The sequence below is a fragment of the Manis pentadactyla genome, chromosome 5 (genome assembly GCF_030020395.1).
Source record: "Manis pentadactyla isolate mManPen7 chromosome 5, mManPen7.hap1, whole genome shotgun sequence".
Classification (NCBI taxonomy): Eukaryota; Metazoa; Chordata; class Mammalia; order Pholidota; family Manidae; genus Manis; species Manis pentadactyla.
Genome location: NC_080023.1, coordinates 107,645,766 through 107,666,257, shown reverse-complemented (window position 1 = coordinate 107,666,257; position 20,492 = coordinate 107,645,766).

Below are 20,492 nucleotides of genomic sequence, written 5' to 3'. Positions count from 1 at the left end.
TAATGGAATGTTATTCATCATTAGAGGAAAACAAATTCTACCATTTGCAACAACATGGATGAAGCTAGAGGGTATTATGCTCAGTGAAATAAGCCAGGTGGAGAAAGACAAGTATCAATGATTTCACTCATCTGTGGAGTATAAGAACAAAGCAAAAACTGAAAGAACAAAACAGCAGCAGACTCACAGAACCCAAGAATGGACTAACAGCTAACAAAGGGAAAGGGACTGGGGAGGATGAGTGGGAAGGGAGGAATAAGGGGAAAACGGGGCTTTATGACTAGCACACATAATGTAGGAGGGTGGGGACATGGGGAAGGCAGTATATACAGAGAAGACAAGTAGTGACTCTATAGCATCTTACTACGCTGATGGACAGTGACTGTAATGGGATATGTGGGGGGGACTTGATAATAGGGGGAGTCTAGTAACCATAATGTTGTTCAAGTTATTGTACATTAGCAATATCAAAATAAAAGTTAAAAAATGTGCGGAAGATCTGAATAGACATTTTCCAAAGAAGACACAGATCACCAACAGGCACGTGAAAATATGCTCAAATCACTAATCATAAGGGAAACACAAATCAAAATCAAAATGAGTTATTACATCATACCTGTCAGAATATCTATTATCAAAAAGACCAAAAATAACAAGGGTTGGCAAGGATATGGAGAAAAATGAACACTTGTGCACTGTTGGTGGCAGTGCAAATTAGTTCAACCACTATGGCAAACAGTATGGAGGGTTCTCAAAAAATTAAAAACTGAACTAACATATGATCCAACAATTCCAGTTTTGGGTTTCCATCCAAAAACACAAAAACACTAATTCAAAAATAAATATGTATCCCTACATTCATTGAAACATTTTTTGCAGTAACTAAGATATGGAAACAATCTAAATGTCCATCAATAGATGAATGGATAAAGAAGATACAGTGCAATATACAATGGAATACTATAAAAAAGAAAGGAATCTTGCCATTAGCAACAACATAGATAGACTTTGAAGGTACTAAGTCAGAGAGGAAAAGAAAAATACTGTATGATTTCACTTATAACTGAAATATAAAAAGCAAACAAATAAAACAAAACAAACTCAGATCCATAGATACAGAAAATAGAGTGGTAGTTGTCAGAGGGAAAAGGATTGGGCGGGTTCTGGGGAAGGGCAAAATGGATGAAAGGGATGAAGAGGTACAAACTTCCAAATATAAAGTAAGTAACATGGGAATGTAATGTGCAGCATAGGGAATACAGTCAATAATGTATTAAATTTGTATAGTGACAGATAATGAGTAGACTTACTGTGGTGATCAGTTTGCAATATATATAAATGTATGTATGAGAAGCTATCTTGTATACATGAAACAGAATGTTGTGTGTCAATTACACTTTTATAAAAAAAACTATTGCTGCAAAAAAAAAACTGGCAGAGGATCTGAACAGACACTTCTTCAAAGAAGAAATTCAGATGGCCAACAGGCACATGAAAAGATGCTCCACATCGCTAATCATCAGAGAAATGCAAATTAAAACCACAGTGAGATATCACCTCACACCAGTTAGGATGGCCACCATCCAAAAGACAAACAACAACAAATGTTGGCGAGGATGTGGAGAAAGGGGAACCCTCCTACACTGCTGGTGAGAATGTAAATTAGTTCAGCCATTGCGGAAAGCAGTATGGAGGTTCCTCAGAATGCTCAAAATAGAAATACCATTTGACCGAGGAATTCCACTCTTAGGAATTTACCCTAAGAATGCAGCAGCCCAGTTTCAAAAAGACATATGCACCCCTATGTTTATTGCAGCACTATTTACAATAGCCAAGAAATGGAAACAACCTAAGTGTCCATCAGTAGATGAATGGATAAAAAAGGTGTGGTACATACACATAATGGAATATTATTCATCATTAGAGGAAAACAAATTCTACCATTTGCAACAACATGGATGGAGCTAGAGGGTATTATGCTCAGTGAAATAAGCCAGGTGGAGAAAGACAAGTATCAAATGATTTCACTCATCTGTGGAGCATAAGAACAAAGCAAAAACTGAAGAAACAAAATAGCAGCAGACTCACAGAACCCACTGCCCCTATGCCCATTCTTTTCTCTCATTACTCAGATTTATTTACTTTCTCTGAATGGGACTTACACTTTGACACTTTTGTACTTTCTCCAAATTATGTTTCTCTCCTTCAAATTCCCCCATCCCTTTTTTCCCCCTGGACATGTTAAAGTAATCCTTAGAGGCCTAGATTGAGAATCGCCTTCTTGATGGAACTTTCCATTATTCTTCCTCATCATCAAAATTCATTGCTTTCTCCTTTGATTTTCATGGAAAAAAATCAAAGTGCTAAATTGCTGCTCTCTTAGCACTTACGGCACACATGTGCTTTGCTATCCTCCACTAGCTCATGAATATATTGTGAGAAAACATTCTGGTATGTTTTTCAAATGTGCCTGTCCAGTGTGTGACATACACAGTAGGGATGAAAAATATTTTTTGATTACAAAAGACAATATACAACTCCTATTTATGTACTCCAATCATAATGTTCACTTGGATATATCTCTCTCTATAAAACATCCTATATATGTGTGTGTGCATAATCATATATGTATATAATTTTTCTATGTAAATATTTGCTTATTACATATGAAACTTAGGTTACATTCATTGACAGCATCACTTGGAAATACTCTTTTTGGCAATTTGATTATATCTTTCAGGCTTTAGAATGTCTGAAGGCTTGACACTTTCTGAAACATATATTTTTGCAAAATTTAAGTTGGCAGAATTTTGAGATATATAGAAATTAAATGCCAACCTATACTTGTGGGACTTTAGAATGGTGGGCTGTGTGTTCATATTACTGGGCATTTCCATGATTATACATTGAGATCTAAAATGAACTATAACTGGTTTGCATCAAGTCCAGTAAGCTAGCTCAAGGATCACCACCCTGTGCCAGATACCGTCATAGAGATCACCATTTTTTCAGACTATACCTTCTGAAATGCTTGTTCCAGGAGAGGTTAAAAGGTTGTCCTCATTTAATAAAGGAATTCTATGGCAAAATAAGTCTGGGGTACAGCACATGCTGATTTTTCCTCTGAAAGTGTCCATGATCTTATGAATACAATTTAAGCCATTGTTCCCCAAATGTGTTAGAAAATTGAACATTTTTTTTTTTCCTAGCACATATAAAAGCCAGATTGGGAAATCCTGATAGGTAAATTTCCTTTCATCTTTACAGCAATTTTGTCAACAAGTACTGTACTAAAACCCTAGTTTTACAAATAGGGATAGGGAGGGTTTGCCAAATGTCACCAGCTGTGAGAAGATAGAAGTCAGGTGTCCTCGTTCTGATTCCAAGACTTTCTACTTCAGCTGCCTCCTGTGAACGCTTACACTACTGCAGCAATTTTCTTATCTAAGAAAGCAGGATATTGCTCTGGAAATTATAAAAAAGTGTTTTTCTATGCTTTTACCAACCTGGAATACCTCATCACCACCCCAGAATCACCACCACTGTTTTATGTTCTCAACCTCTGAAGATCATGCTAGAGTCTTGTGTTCTCCGTGAGGTTCTGTTGTGACAAATTTCATCAAATCCTTCTCATTCAAAACTTTGAGAGGTTCTCGGAATTCCATATTCTGTCATTTATTGGATATTGCCTCAGGTTGTTACATAACTGTTTAACATATGCCTGTCCTATTTTTCTAACATCAGTATGTCTTAAACCTTTTGTATTTATCTGTTGTCAGTATTAAACACTCTATGTAGCGCTTGATTGAATGAATGAATAAATGAGCAAATGACCGAGTGGATGATAGACTTATGACACATAAAATGGGCAGTGTCCTCAAAGCATGCCACTTTAGTGTGCTAATTCTTAGTATTCTCATGCAGTTGGGAAAGGTGGCAAGGTGGGAGGCAACATGGACTTCTTCTTAGTTCTGTGGCTCTCAAACTTTAGCATTTATCAGACTCAGCTGGAGAGTTTGTCAAATCACAGATGCTAAGCCTCACTATTAGAGTTTCTGTTTCAGTAGTTCTGGGTTGGGGCCTGAAATTTTTCATCTCTAATAGTGTTGCCAATGCTGGTAGTCAGAAGCCTGTACTGTGAGATGATCTAAGCACGGTAAAGAGGACAAGCAGTTCCTGGGTTTGCTACTTTCAGCTATGTGACTGAGTTTCTTAAACATGTAGCCTTAGTTTCGTCATTTTAAAAATGAGCTTAATATGCTCACGTTGCAGAGTTATGATGATATAATACGTTAGAAAAAGCCAGACGCACAAGAAATCAGTAATCGTTTTGGTGAAAAATTGCTTCTTTTCCTCCCTTCTGAGGCAATGGCTTTGAGTCTTCATACTACAGTCCTTCTTTCTTATTGTCTTCATCATTTCTAGAAATTTAGACTATTCTATTCTTTTATAAATAGTGTAAATCCAACAACATATGCCTTGGAACCAAGATACTGGATAACAGAAGCAGTCACGCAGACTTCAGGCACAGAATTCATTACTTACAGCCAACAGCAGTTTTAGTTCAAGTTATAGTCGGTTCCAGTTACAAATATTCCTTGCTTAAGCACAGGTTTCTGCTTCAAAACAACTCAGACACTGACTGCTTTCTGTTTTATCTCCTCCTGTAGCAGCGATAAAGCTTAACGTTATCCTCAATCTGATGCCATTCTGTCTCACTCCATCAAAAGGCACAAAGGAGCCCTATCTTTGCTTTATTACGGCGTCCTTTCAACAGACCCCTTGCTTGGGAAAGAAAAGAGCGAAGCCTGAATGGTATTGCCTCCCGTAGGAACTTGACCATTAGCAAAATTAATTGAGAAAAGAGAGACTATAAGTAGTTCAAAAATTCTCTGGTGAGAGATTTCTTTTAATTTTAGGTGGATGGATTACAATGAATATGTGTTTCCCTTGAAGCTTGTATTGTCAAAATGGTCTCCCCTTTAAAGGTTTTTTTAAACTATTTTGTTGGGCTATTTTACTGTCTATTTTTGACTCATACTTATGACAATCAGAGAGTATATTGCTCCTCTTCCCAGTTGGGCCCTGAGGTTAAATCTAACATGTGAGTCACAGTCATGCATATTAAAGCTCAACACCTTCATATCAAATAAACCCTCAGCAGGCGGGAGCTGGAAATGTCCAGAATGATCAGCTAGCTTTGACTGGCATCGCGTCTTCCAGGAACCCCCAGGAGGAGTTAGAAAAGTGACAGAAAGTACTTGGGGTTCTTGCCACGCAATACAGAAAGTTGCTGAAGGTTGACTGCGACCTCCTACTGCTCGCGGAGAGACATTTCACTCTGTGTTTGGGAAAACAAATTACTCCCACTTGGTTTAACGTTTTGAGAACTCTTCTCCTTAGGTTTCTGGCAATTCTATCCCCAGTCGTCAGCAGGACAACTGAGCTGAATAAGTCTGAAACACTGTCAGTGACAGATGAGTGGGCTTATGTTTCAGTGAGTTTGCTTTCTTCACTTTGGCATACAGCTTTTTCTCATCAAAGAGGTAAAACAAACCATGGAGAACAGGAAGAGAAAAACCCTTTGTATCTCATCTGACACCAAATGGATCACCCTAGTCCCTGTCAGTAGCAAGACCGGTAGAATATGAGAAAGGGGAACTGCAATCACCCAGACTTTTCTCTCTGCCATCAGGCAGTCAGTGCTTCATATAGGAAACTATAAAATCATATATAGTCATCCATTCCAGATAAATGCTCTTTAATTTCCACCGAGCCTTTTGGCTGGTGAGTAATCACTTGATTCATCTCTTGTTGAATCATAATTTCATTTGCTCTTGTAGTTATTTCAAGTTGTCACCATTCTTCCTGTTCAGCAGCTTAACCCAACACCCTCCAAACCAGTACACGGTTACCAAGACTGTCAGGACACTCAGAGCAGTGTCCTCAGCTTTCCCTTTCACTGCTTCTACAGTGAGATTTACATCTTTAGATTTACCATCTCTGTCTCCATACCTGATACCCTCCTGAGGAAGGGACTGCCTGCTCCCTTGCCAAGGGTACTCAGTCCAACCGTCCCACACGTCCTCCCTGACTGATTAGCTATTTCCTCACTTTGCTTTCTCCTTCTGTTTAGCTCTAAAATTCCTTTTTCTCTACTTGTGACTATCAATGGCCATTAGTCTTAAAACAGCTTTCTTATAATTTACCTCTACCTCAAGCTCTTATCCAGTCTCTCTACTTCCTTTAATACCTAAGATTGGCTTACAATCTAGCTTCTGCCCCCATTACTATGTGGTAGCTGCCGTGTTTGCCAGTTTACATCCTTATACTCTGTTGAATTGAACAAGGACTTCTTGGTTGTTCCTTTTCTTCTTCTTTGATGTTTATAGAATTCACTGTTGCTTCCAATTTTTTTATCTTTCTTCTTTTGTCTCCTTATGTGACATTTAGTCAGCGTTCCATTTCCTAAATACAGGTATTTCCTATTATTATTTGCAAAATCCTATTTTTGCTTTTCTGTGCTTTCTCTTGATGATTCCATTTATCCTCATTGGTTGAACCATGTAAACTATTTGTTCCATAGTTTGAGCAAATAGCAGTCTATGTCTTGGTCCTTCTCTCTATCTAAACTCAGAGGTCATCAGCTCCTCAAACTTAAAGTATTATTAAATGAGCAAAATCCTTTTTTACAATCATCCTCTCCTACTAGTTTCCAGTTTTGATCATATAACACTATTTCTCTGTTCATGTTATAATCCTCCTGCTAGATAGTAAGTTCTGTGAAAACTAGTTTGTTCAGTCCTCTCTCCTAACGGCTAACATAATGCTGGCATACAGTCATCATACATAAGTATGTGCCAAATTAATGAACGGGAGAATGAATGGATGGATCCTGATAATCTAGGATTGAAAAATTAATCATTTGGACTTTTCTTTCCATTACTCTCTTAATCAAAACGGTGGCCAGCTTTCTTGGAGTAACTTTTACAGTGTCTCTTCTCTCTGCAGTCTCAATTCTGACTGCCATCATTTTGGTGTTACAATTTTTGAAATTCCTCTTGCTTGGTCTCACGTTTTAAACTCATAATTGTTCCTTCCAATGGCCAGAAGCAGCTTCTTCCTCCTCTTCATTCCTTCTGTACGTGTAGGGTGCTTATTACTTGTGTTACGTAGTATAGCTATAGTGGACATTCGTGTACATTTTGTAATGGCTTTCTCAATTGTTCTCATTTAAGTAGAAGGTTTATTATGTTATCCTTTTTATCTCTTACAGCATTTAATGCATTTTAATTGGTTAATAAATAGATGTGAATGGGTAAACACCACTGACAGAGTAAATTTCTTAAAGCACAGTTCTTCTCTAGTCATTTCCTTATGATTACAACCTTTAATGGCTCCTCATTGTATATTGAATTAACCTTAAACTCCTCAGTTGAGAATTTAACTTGAGCCTTACCACTTCCTCTTCCCTCCCCCATAATACAGTCCTAAAACATCTTGCCAAGGTTATACCTCTTTTTCTTCTTATATACCCTATACTCTGGATTGCAGGGGAGACAAAACTTTACCTTTATCCATCTTAGATTTTTAGCTGGGGCTCTTTAACAAAAAACAGATAAATAAGAGAAAAACGTTTATTAACATGTGCTACACACATCACATGAAAGAAATCTTGACAAAAGTAACTCAAAGTGGTGGCTAGAACTCTGGCTTTTATAATATCTTCAATAAAGGACAATAAATTTGTAGAGAAATGAGAGAGAAAAGGAAAGTTTTCTACTTCCAAGGCAGCAAACTGTGGGAAGGTAAATGCGTGGGAGGGGACTGATGGATTTAGGTTTCTTTGCAGATGCCTTGGATGCCTCTTGACTATTAAGAGTCTTTCTCCAGTAAATTAATTTATTTCCTACCTTTAGACAGGGGAGGGTAGAGAGAGCTTTTCTTAGATTTGTTGCATTTTAACTATCTTCAGCTCAAAATATTTTTGTTTAGAGGCATATTTGGGGGACATATTCTGATTTCCTTCACCATTCTAGTCTACTTTGCCAATTATAATCCTCATTTCATTTAAGTTGTTCCCTCCAAAAACATCCTATCTTTGTTTCTGTCTGTTAAATTCCTATCTGTTCTTCAAGACCTGTCTTCAAGAGTTCAGTAAGTTGGAAGCAAAGGTGAAGCAGGTAAGAGTGAGAAGATAGGAGATAAAGAAACTAGGGACCTGTCTCCTGTGGATTTCTCTTTTGACAGTTCCTTGCCTGAACTAAGTGTACTACCACCCACATTTCCTGTCTCCATTCTACTCTTTGCTGTGGACCCATGCCTAGCATTTAGCATAGGCTTTGTTCACAATAGTCTAGTCTAGTTGGAATTCTTCAGTCAGTATCATAGCTTTTAGATCTAGTTTTCTCCTATATCAAGTCATTTATTATTTTACAGGAAGATTGGGAAGATATGTGTGTGGCAGTGAACAAATAAATCGGGAGTGGAAGAATAGGATAGGTAACTGGAAAATCTTTTTCTCATAATATTTTATTCAATTTCTTTCCTCATATTTTTTATTATGCTATATACCTTTATTCACGAGGACGTGGGCAACATTTTAAATCATTCTTATTAATGTCAATCTTCTAAGTAAATTTTTATGTAAATATAGGCAATATCATCTACTCCCAGATTGAGAGACGGAAACCTAGGGCATTGTCTAAGCATCACAAATACTGGTCTTATTGGATGTAGTCTTAGAGTCATCTGGAAGCCCTTTACTGTATCAGCCACTAGTTATTATTAAGTGACCACCCAAGCATGTCCCTAGGCTGTACAAAACCAGTTGCACAGATGTAGCCCTTGTTTAGATGTTTACAACCTGAAACTTTAATTCAGAGTCCTACTCTTCAGATCTGCCAAGATCCATAGCTCTGCATGCCAGTTCTCTACTCAGGAAACCATTAATTAACACCTCTTGACAAACAGAGCTCACTCTGACTTTCCTTTGGCTTCATTCATTCTTTTTGGCTCATGATCCTCCTGGCATAAACAGGTAGGATCAAAAGCTGTATCAATTAGTTAACTTCCATACATCCCTTAAGTTTTCTCTGGTATTTATGTCTGTCTACTACGCAAGAGTTTCCTTTCCACCTCACCCAAGAGTATTTTCTATTGTGTATTAGAGCCACAATGATCCAAGCTGACACTCTGGATAGGATGCTAAACAATGTCAGGGAAATACTGAAAAGCATCCTATTGAGAAAGTATCATCAACTAACTGAAGATTAGAATCACATAGGCAAGCAAAACATGCCCAGATAGGAAGAAAACACATAAAAAGGAAGGTCAGAGAGTGTAGAGTGAGTGACTGAAGGAAATAAATAAATAGAAATACAATGACTCAGAGCTAACGAATTACCTAAAGCCAATGAATATAAAATAGATGTTTTGAGATTATGTAAAAGTGAGTAAGTCTAGAGTTTCTCTTGTTCAAATCCTATTCAGTTCACCAGAAAATAGTCTCATCTATTTTCATCTCTGACTTTGAGCACAGTTAGTTTTTTTTTACTGTCATTTATAGGCTGGACATTCATATGAACATTGTACTTTCCCATGGTGATTAATCTGAGAAAAGAAAAAGGGGCCACTGGCTTAGCAATGGCTGCCAGATGGCAGCCAGGACACAAACACCCCCAGGCCTCAGAAAGAAGTGAAAAGAACAGTTTATTGCAGGTGATAACACCACTTAAAGCGGGGCAAATCATGACTAACAGATTTGAGAATTGTGTGGATGCCTGTTTGGCATTAACTGAGACCTAAATAAAAATCAGTTCTGAATCATCAAGGGAAATTAATGACATTTAAACCTATTCTTCTAAGATGAGAGTAAGGTATTCTTAGATTGTAGTTAGGGCTTTTGCACCCTAGAAAAATTAGCCTGTAATCCTCTGACAAGGCTGTGAATAATTCAAATGAATTCAGCCTCAGTTCAATGTGAAATTAAACTGCCGTTTACAGTTCTGATGGCATCTGTGCTATGCTGCCCTTTAGACAAAGTGCCTTATTTATTTGTTTATTTATTTAATGGTACAGCATGCTCCCATATTTCTGAATATGGTTTAGATTCTGCCAGTGAGATGGATTTATATGTAATTTGGACAGCAGAACATAGAAACAAATTTTCCTTTGCCAGAGGTTAGAGCCACATAAACTCTGGCAGATTTAAGTTCTTACAAAGGCAGTCTCAATCTATTTTCCGGACAGTAACCCACTTTGGGGGTATGAGGGCAGCTAAGACACTGGCAGTCATTTTCTGCATTTTCCTGACCTCTAGTGGCAACAACTTCCATACTTTCTGGATCACAGTTGCATCTGTCACTAAAAGCTAATGATCAATGACAGACACATTTGCCTCTGAGTCCCTTCCAACAGTTTTATGTGCACATAACTCCCTGTGTGAAAGCCAGCTCGTTTGAAATACCTGGAAGGCTTTTGTTCTCTGACTGAAGCAGAACCCCTACCTCACCCCTACGGTTAAAACTTAAGAGCATTTTCTCATACATAGTGGTAAACACTGACAGCTATTCTATCTTGTTTTTTTTAATAAACATTTTTATTCAGATATTATTCACAAACAATAAAATTCACCCTTTCACACCCAAAAGAAACTCCACACATATTAACTATCACTGTACATTGTGAGTGGCTTCCTTCACTTAACATAATGTTTTTAAGGTTCATCCATTTTGTATCCTATATCAGTACTTTGCTGCTTTGTAGAGCTGAATATTAGTGGATAAAACCACATTTTATTTATCTTTTTATCAGTTGACGGATGTTTGAATCATTTCCATTTTCTGTCTGTTATGAATAATGGTTCTGTAAACATTCATGTACAATAATGATTCTATAAACATGTAAAACATATGTTTTCAGTTCTTTTGAGTATATACTCAGGAGTAGAATTTCTACATTATATGGTAACTGTATGTTTAATCATTTGAACAACTTCCAGACTATTTTCCAGTGTACCTACACCATTTTACATCACCACTAGTGAAGGAAGGCTCTAATTTTCCCATATGCTTGCCAACACTTCTTATTACCTGGACTTTTTTTTGTAGCTGCACTGCTGGATGTGAAGGTACATAGTAATGGGATTTTGATTTGCATTTCTTTGACAGCTAATGATGTTAGCTTTATTTTATGTCCTTTTTGGTTAATGTAAGTCTTTTTGCCTATTTTTTATTGGTTATTTATATATATTACTGAGTTGTAAAAGTGCTTTCTATATTATAGATACAAGCCCCTTATCATAGAGATAATTAGCAAAATTTTTCTCCCATACCGTGGGCTGTCTTTTCACTTTCTTGATGCTGTCCTTTGAAGGACAAAGGTTTTTAAATTTTTTTATTTTGATGATATCCTGTTTATCAATTGTTTCTTGTGTTGCTTATACCTTTGTGTCATATCTAAGAAACTGCCTAACCAAGGTCATAGAGATTTATGCCTATATTTTCTTCTAAGAGTTTTATACTTTTAGCTCTTTACATTTAGGCTTTTTATCTATTTTGAAATTATCCTTCTGTAGTAGATTAAATGGTGGGTCTCCCAAGAGACATGATCACATCCCAAAACATCCTGAAACCTGTGAATGTAGCCCTTATTTGGAAAAAAGATCCTTTGCAAATGTAATTCAGGATCTCAAAATAAGATCATCCTGGGTTACGTAGGTGGGCTCTAAATCCGATGACAAATACCCTTATGGAGATACATTTAGTAGACACATAGAGAAGAGAAGAAAAAGCCATGTGAAGATAGAAGCAAAGATTGGAATTATACAGCCACAACTAAAGAAATGCTTGGAGCACCACCAGAGCTGGATGAAGCAAGGAAGATTCCCTCCTAGAATCTTCAGAGAGAATGTGGCCCAGCCAACACCTTGCTTTCAGATTTCTGGACTTGAGAATTGTGAGAAAATAAATTTCTGTTTTTCTAAGCCAGGACGTTTATGACAATTTGTTGCAGCAGCCCTAGGAAATGAATGTTTTTTACTTTATTAATTCTTATTAGATCTCTGTGATCTCAAACTTGAAAACTCATTAAGCCCTTAAGAGTATTTCTATAGGGTCCTAGAAATATTTCTCCCATATTCAAGAAATATTGCAAATTACTGTTACCATTTGTATTTTGATTCAATAAGTATTTCCTTTGCTCTAGACATTGTTGTAGTCACAGGGAATACATCAGAAACAAGATTGATACAATCTCTACTCCTGAAACTTATGTATCTATGGGTCCAATGAGTATAATTATAGACAGTCATAAAGCATAAGGTTATAGGATAGAGTGTGAACAGAATGCCAGAAGCTTCTACTTTCAAATGAGTTGTCCAGAAACCCCTTATTGAGGAGGTGGCCCTTAAACAGGAAATGGATGAAAGGGGTGGCACAAGCAAAGTGAGAGAACAGCACTCTGTGGAGAATGGTGGGAGATTAAAAGAAAAAGATACTTGGAGCCAGATTCTGGAGATCCTTGTAGGCACTGATGAAGAGTGGATGTTTAGGTATAAGGCACAATCATTAGTAGGTTTTAAGCAGAAGAGTAAGATGATGTGATTTCCTTTATTATAAAAATCACTCTGATTGTTCTGTGAAAAATTGATGCAGTCCTCATTGGGGGTATCAAGAAGGAAGCAGAGAAATGAATTGGAATCTCAGACTAGAGAGGAAAAGAACTGGAAGGAGGGATGTCATATTTTGGAGGTACCACTAGTCGAACCTTTTGATGGACTGGGTGTAAAGTGGGGTAAATAGGAGTTGGCCTTATAAATCTGGATGAATAAGGTTTTCATTTCAAAGGTAGAAATGATGTAGGGAAACACAGGTTTGGAGAGGGGAAATTAAGAGTTCTGTTCTGGCCATGTTAACTTTGAAATACTATTAGACATTCAAGTAAAAAAGATATGTTGACATTTGGGTATATGAGTTCAAATCTCTTTGAAGAGGTCAGAACTAAAAGTATACACTTGGAAGTCATCAGAATGTAAATGATGGTGAAAGACATGAGACTGGTTTAAATTAATTTAAGAAAAGACAGATGAGAACAAGAAAGAAGGGAAGATGGGAGAGGAGAAAAAGGAGAGAAAAAGAGAGGAGGCAGGAAAGGGGAAAGGAGAGCAGAGGATATTTGAGGAGAGGAGAAAGACTGAGCCCTATGGAATATCCACATTTAAATTCTTGTAGATTGGGGGGCCCTTGCCATAAGAGAAATCTTAGAGAGCATAATCTCATGGAAACAAAGACAAGAAATATGGAGTGATTTTTCAACACTACTATATACTGTTGAAAGTTTGTATAAGGTGAAGAACAGATTATTAATTTGGTAATGTGGATAATTTGGGGATTTTTCACAAGAGCAGTCATAACAGTGGAAGTCCAGCTAGAAGAGATTTAGGATAGAATGGGAAGCGATAAAGTAGAGATAGGAAATAAGTATTATCATTACAGATTGTTTTTTTCTAGAACAAAAGTAGAGAGATAGGATAATATGTAGAGGTACATGTTGGACAATGGGTAGGATTATATAAGAGACAAAGGGTCATATTTGTGTATAAGTAAAAATGAGTAAAACTAAAGAAAGAAACTGATGAATCCAGAAAGAAAAATGTCACTTGCAACCAGAAAGTCCTTGGGGAACAAGAAGGAATTATAGTCCAGAAGATTTTGCCCATGACAGATTTAGGAAAATTTCGTTGACTATCAAGGTGGAAGGAAAGTAGTTTTAGGATAGTAGCATGTATGTTGCCAGCAATTGTGTCAACATTTTAAGTGGTCATCAAATAAACCAGAATACTTTTAATTAATTTTAGATGGTTATCTCAATTTAAAGGCCAATTTTCAAAACATCTTTTACAGTCAATCATGAATACATGAGAATGTGTCAGCACATTCAGCTTAATAAATATTCACCTAGAAAATGAAGCACAAATTTGTAATCTTAACTCCTTGAACTCGTGAGGCCAGTTTGTTAAATATGTATACAACTCTTCACCATCAGTTTTCTTTAGAAGGAAATTTTGTCCTGTTAAAAAGCCTTTGTTAACATTGTAATATTCTTCATCGAAAGTCTCAACTGGAGCGGAGGATACTTGGAGTATGTACCTTTTTAATTTTCTTCCTCCCTTTGGCGAATGGGACTTACTAGGTACTGGAGGATTTTTCTCCATTTATATAAACCCTACAGATATTGTTAGTGATTCAGCCTCCAGATTTATCATTCATAATTTTGAAATATCCTTTGTTGTCCTAGAGAAAAGTTAGTCCTACACCTCCTTTAGTGAACGCTGACTACATGAAATGCTGTTAGGCTCACCATTCTATTCCCATTCCTAGCATAGTCCTCATTTGATCAATTGTTGAAAGGTTGCTGGGAAATTGAAGACATGTAAATAAGTAATATAAAAGAAGCCATATTTTCTGTAGTCTACAGTTAATGTGCTAATATGTAATGCAAAAGAAGAATACATTTTTAACTTACCAATGGCCTAAAGCAGGGCTCACTGAAAAGGTGAAATCCTATCTGAGCAGAACAGTAAAGGATCTTTGGATGTGGTAGAAGACCAGCCAAGAAGAGAAATCAGCATGATTAAGGGACAGGATATATGCCATCCCTGCATCCCTGAGTTTGACTGCAGCATGAAAGGAAATAGTGTGAAATGAATTTGTAAGTATAAACTAACGTGGTTAAGATAAAGCTTTAAGAGATATAGCTTTGAGAGACAGGTCAAACATTGCCAATATAGATCTGAAATTAATGGAGAGCTATTGATGTTTTTTAAGATGGGAGATGGAAGGAGGTACATGATAAGAGCCATGCTTTTGAAAAATAGATGAGGCAGCTGTGTGCCTGGGAGAGTAAGTTGAAAGACTGTGAGCAGTAATTGCTGCCCATCTAGTAAAGCCCTTGCTTTGGAAGAATAGGTTAAACATATCCATGGCTAATGTCTGCTCTGTTTCTATTATGTTTCTTTTAAAATTAAACAGTTTAAACAAACGAAAAAAATGTTCCAAATAAAATAAGCTCAGAAATTTTATTGAATCCATAGACATCCACTAAATGGGGAAAGCAATGACCCTACTTTTTCTGCTGAAACTCTCCTGAAAGCTTGCCAGAGTGGAAAGCTTCAAAATTTTCTGATTATTTGTCAAGAGCCTAAAATTTGCTACTCATGAAAGGGTCAGTATTCTACAGCTGGGATAGGTCCTAATGACATCAGCTAAATATTTTACAGTGCTCAAAATGCTGTTTTTGAATACTTTCTAAACTATCTAACTTATTTTAATGAAAAAAGATAACTATTTTATATCCTTATTAATGCATTAGACACTTGTCCACTTAAGTGCTAACTATGTTGTCTCCTCTCCTAAATGACCTTAATTATATCTCTATTTCGATATTTATCTGCCTAAAATGTACATGGTAACTTAGAGTGAGGCCTGCTCAAGGGACATTATAAGGATGGTAGCTGACTTATTATAATGTAGAATGGGATACTGTACATAAATCTACCTAACTTTCCCTATTAAGATTCTTTCTTCTAAGAGTGAGAGTCAAATCTACAAAGATATTAAAGTATATATAAACCTTTTTTGTTACGTTTTTAAAGACAGAGTTGTTTGCTTTCATACACATAACTAAAAATTTGCTTAGAGGGAAATAAAAAATTATGCTGTATTATAGATGATTTATAAGTAATTGAAGAAATAACTAAAAACTATCTACATAGAGGGAAATAAAAAATTATGCTGTATTATAGATGATTTATAAGTAATTGAAGAAATAACTAAAAACTATCTACATTTTAATCCATTATCCTTACAAATAAATATTTAGAAATAATAAAGTCTAATGTGGTTTACTAAAAAATTTTTCTCTAAGTCATATTGCATCTTGAACAAGTGATAATCCCTGTATAATCCAAGGTATTGGCTGTTTTTTCTATTCTCAGAAATGAAATAAAACTTTCAACATTCATAGTGGCTAGCTAACATTTCTAGGTAACTAGGAAACAGAAGAAAGCTGATTTAGCTATAATGATTTCAGAAAAAATAGACATTAGGGCAAAACATGTTTTCAGAGTTACTACATACATGATCAAAGTTTAAATTCACCCATAATATATGAAACTTTTAACTGCATTTGTCTCTAATAAGCTAGCCTCAAATTATGTATATAAAACATGGATAAAACTGCTGGGAAAGCTTAGAAACTCTACTAATATAAAGGAGAATTCAAATTCCTTCTACTAATTACTGAAAGGACTAATAGCCAAAAAGTAAAAAAAAAAGGTATGATTTGAACAGTAAAAATAACAAATTTATTCTAATGGAGAAACATATACCCTCACATTAGAGTAAATACATTTTTATCTTTAGTGCATATGGCACATTCACAAAATTGATCATTTGCTAGCCCATAAATCCAGTAACAATAAGTTTCAAACCAAAGATATCATGCTAATCATGTTCTCTAAGAATGATGCAATTCATTAAAAAATGTAAAAGAACAACAACAAAAGGGGAATAAACAAACCCCCATATATTTGGATATTTTTTAAAAAGCGTATCTAGACAACTTTGTGGTGAAAGATGTTGATATTATATACATTTTAAAAAGTACTTAGAAAAAAACATTAAGAAGTGCTTAGAACCAAGTTTTCCACACTGCATATCTAATTGTGAGAATATTACAGAAACAATGTTTTGAAGGAAATGTATAGCTTTAAATTTTTATACTAGAAATGAAAAATGGTTGAGAATAATAAATTTATTTTAAAAAGGAACACAGAATCAATCTCAAATTAAAAGGAGTAACAGGCAGATCAAAGCACTAGAAACATTTGCACGGCTGTACCAAGTATACCAGGAAAGACTGTTCATAATGCTATTTATAATAACAAAAACTAGAATATGTATAAATGCTAATCAATAGGAGAATATACACATGAATTTCATTACAGTCATATGGAATATTAAACAGTAAAATTAATTAAAGAAATCTACATGCAAGAGACTAGAGGCTTCTTGGTATTTAACCTGTTATGTAGAATAAGTTTAAGAGTATCTGAAAGAAAGAAAAAAATAGTCCCAAAAGACAATATATGGTACACATTTAACTATGAAAAAATTTAAAAACAAGCATTGCTTTTTTAATTAAACTTTTAATTTGAAATAATTGTAGATTGATAAACAATTTTAAGATATAATGCACAGAGATCCTAGGTACCCTTTATGCAATTTCTATCATTAGTAAAATCTTGCAAAACTATAGTAAAATATCACAACCAGGATATTAACATTGATTGAAGACACTAATCTTCTTCAGATTTCCCAAATTTAATTTGTACCCATTTCTGGGGTTATATTTAGTTCTATGAAATTTTATCACATGTGTAGGTTTGTGTATTGAGCACTCAGTCATATAAAACAATTCCATCTCAAAGATCCCTAGTATTATCTTTTTATAACCACACCTCCCTAATCTCATCCCTAACCTCTGGTAACCACTGATTTGTTGCACATTTCTATAGTTTTGTTATTTCAAAAATCTTTATAGATGGAATTACAGTATTAAGCCTTCTTGGGCTGACTTTCTTTTCTCATTATGACTCCCTGTTGATTCATCCATGTTGCCGCCCATATCAGTGGTTTTTCAATTTTGTTGCTGAGCAGTATTCTGTGGTATGGATGTATCACAGTTTGTTTAATCCACTGAAAGCCATTGGGCTTGTTTTTAGTTGTAGTTATTATGAATAAAAATGCTATCCTTCATGTGCAGTTTTTGTTTATATCAATGAACCTAAATTTCTAATTCTCTGGAGAAAATGCCTGAGGGTTCAATAGTTTGGTTGCAGTAATTGCATGTTTGGCTTTTTTTTTTTTTTTTTGGAGAGGGCATCTCTCATATTTATTGATCAAATGGTTGTTAACAACAATAAAATTCTGTATAGGGGACTCAATGCACAATCATTAATCAACCCCAAGCCTAATTCTCAACAGTCTCCAATCTTCTGAAGCATAATGAACAAGTTCTTACATGGTGAACGAGTTCTTACATAGTGAATAAGTTCTTACATGGTGAACAGAGCAAGGGCAGTCATATCACAGAAACTTTCGGTTTTGATCACATATCATGAACTATAAACAATCAAGTCAGATATAATTATTCATTTGATTTTTATACTTGACTTATATGTGAATCCCACATTTCTCCCTTATTATTATTATTCTTATTCTTAATAAAATGCTGAAGTGGTAGGTAGATGCAAGGTAAAGGTAGAAAACATAATTTAGTGCTGTAAGAGGGCAAACATAGATGATCAGGTCTGTGCCTATAGACTAAGTATTAATCCAAGCTAGACAAGGGCAACAAAACATCCACGGATGCAAAAGATTTCTCTCAAAACGGGGGGGGTGAGGTTCTAAGCCTCACCTCTGTTGATCCCCAATTTCTCACCTGATGGCCCCCCTGCGACTGTGCCTGTCTTAGGTTGTTCCTCCCTTGAGGAATCTTAACCATCTCTGGCTAACCAGTCATCCTACGGGGCCATACAGGGAAATGTAAAGTTGGTAAGTGAGAGAGAAGCCTTATTGTTTGAAAAGGTTAGCTTTTTACCTCTTTGCAGATTTATGCCCTGTGGCTTCTATGCCCAGCGTTTGTTTTGAGGTATCTTTACCACTTGGGAGAATTATGATACTCTGTAATTTTCGATATGAGGTACGAATTCTACTAAAGGGTTGTAATTAGGAAGGAAGAAGAAAAGCTATAGAAGTAGCAGACGGAAGAAAACATGGGGAGATTATTTCTTTGACATACCTTCTTGTAGAGTAACATAGGCATGTATATGTTTTAAACTACTGATTAAATTGCGTACACACATTAACATAATAGGAATACAGCTACATAACCACCCTAACCCTAACCCTAACCCTAACCAAAGCAGACCTACAATTACCAGCCATATCCAGTGAAACCAAGAAAACCAGTTAGGTACCCTGGGCATTTGTGAAAACTTATCAATGATATGATGGATATTGTCTAACTGAATTTGAATAGTTTGAGAAAAATCAGAGAAATTAAAACAACACATTCCTGGGAAATGTTCACATTCCATATGTTCTTTTAACAGTAGATAGTCTATAGTCACAAGATTTTGGAGCGCTGCAACTTGCACTTCTCCTAATTCTTGGTTGAGTTCGGACAGTATAGATCCAGTCAAATTTGTTGTTTTACTGTATGCACAGGCCAGCTTAGGTATCTCCTTCTTCATTCCAATGGCAAGTTCAGGAACCGGTGGGATGAATGCAGCTTCAACTGCAACAGTACCAGGATCTTTGTTGTTGTTTTTTGATGATCATCTTCTGGAATGCCTCTTCCAGAGAATGTTGATGTTGGAAGTTCTTCTTCATATCGTATCTTAATTCGTTTTCTGGGAAGCCAAATTAGGCTTTGATCCTCTGTATAAACACAAACAAACCCTTTGCCCACACTTTGATATGCCCTTTATACCATTGTTAAGAACTTATTAGAGATCACCCCACAGGAACTGCTTTTTTTTCTTTAAGAGAAAGGAATATTATCAGAAAAATATACTTCCATAGCTGATCATCTGACACCCTTTAAATGATCAAAATTAAGGATATTTAAAGCATGCACTAATCGGTGATTTGCAGTTAGTTTTATCCTATCAGGGAGTAATCAATCTTTTCTTTCTTTTTTTTTTTTTTGTTATCATTAATCTACAATTACATGAAGAATATTATGTTTACTAGGCTCTCCCCTATACCAGGTACCCCCCACAAACCCCCTTTACAGTCACTGTCCATCAGCATAGCAAAATGTTGTAGAATCACTACTTGTCTTCTCTGTGTTGTATAGCCCTCACCTTTATCCCACCGCTCCATTATGCATGCTAATCATAATACCCCTTTCTTCTATGCCCCCCTTATCCCTCCCTACCCACCCATCCTCCCCAGTCCCTTTCCCTTAGGTACCTGTTAGTCCATTCTTGGGTTCTGTGATTCTGCTGCTGTTTTGTTCCTTCAGTTTTTCCTTTGTTTTTATACTCCACAGATGAGTGAAATCATTTGGTATTTCTCTATCTCTGCTTGGCTTATTTCACTGAGTATAATACCATCTAGCTCCATCCATGTTGTTGCAAATGGTAGGATTTGTTTTCTTCTTATGGCGGAATAATATTCCATTGTGTATATGTACCACATCTTCTTTATCCATTCATCTACTGATGGACACTTAGGTTGCTTCCATTTCTTGGCTACTGTAAATGGTGCTGCGATAAACATAGGGGTGCATCTATCTTTTTCAAACTGGAGTGCGGCATTCTTAGGGTAAATTCCTAGGAGTGGAATTCCTGGGTCAAATGGTAAGTCTATTTTGAGCATTTTGAGGAACCTCCATACTGCTTTCCACAATGGTTGAACTAA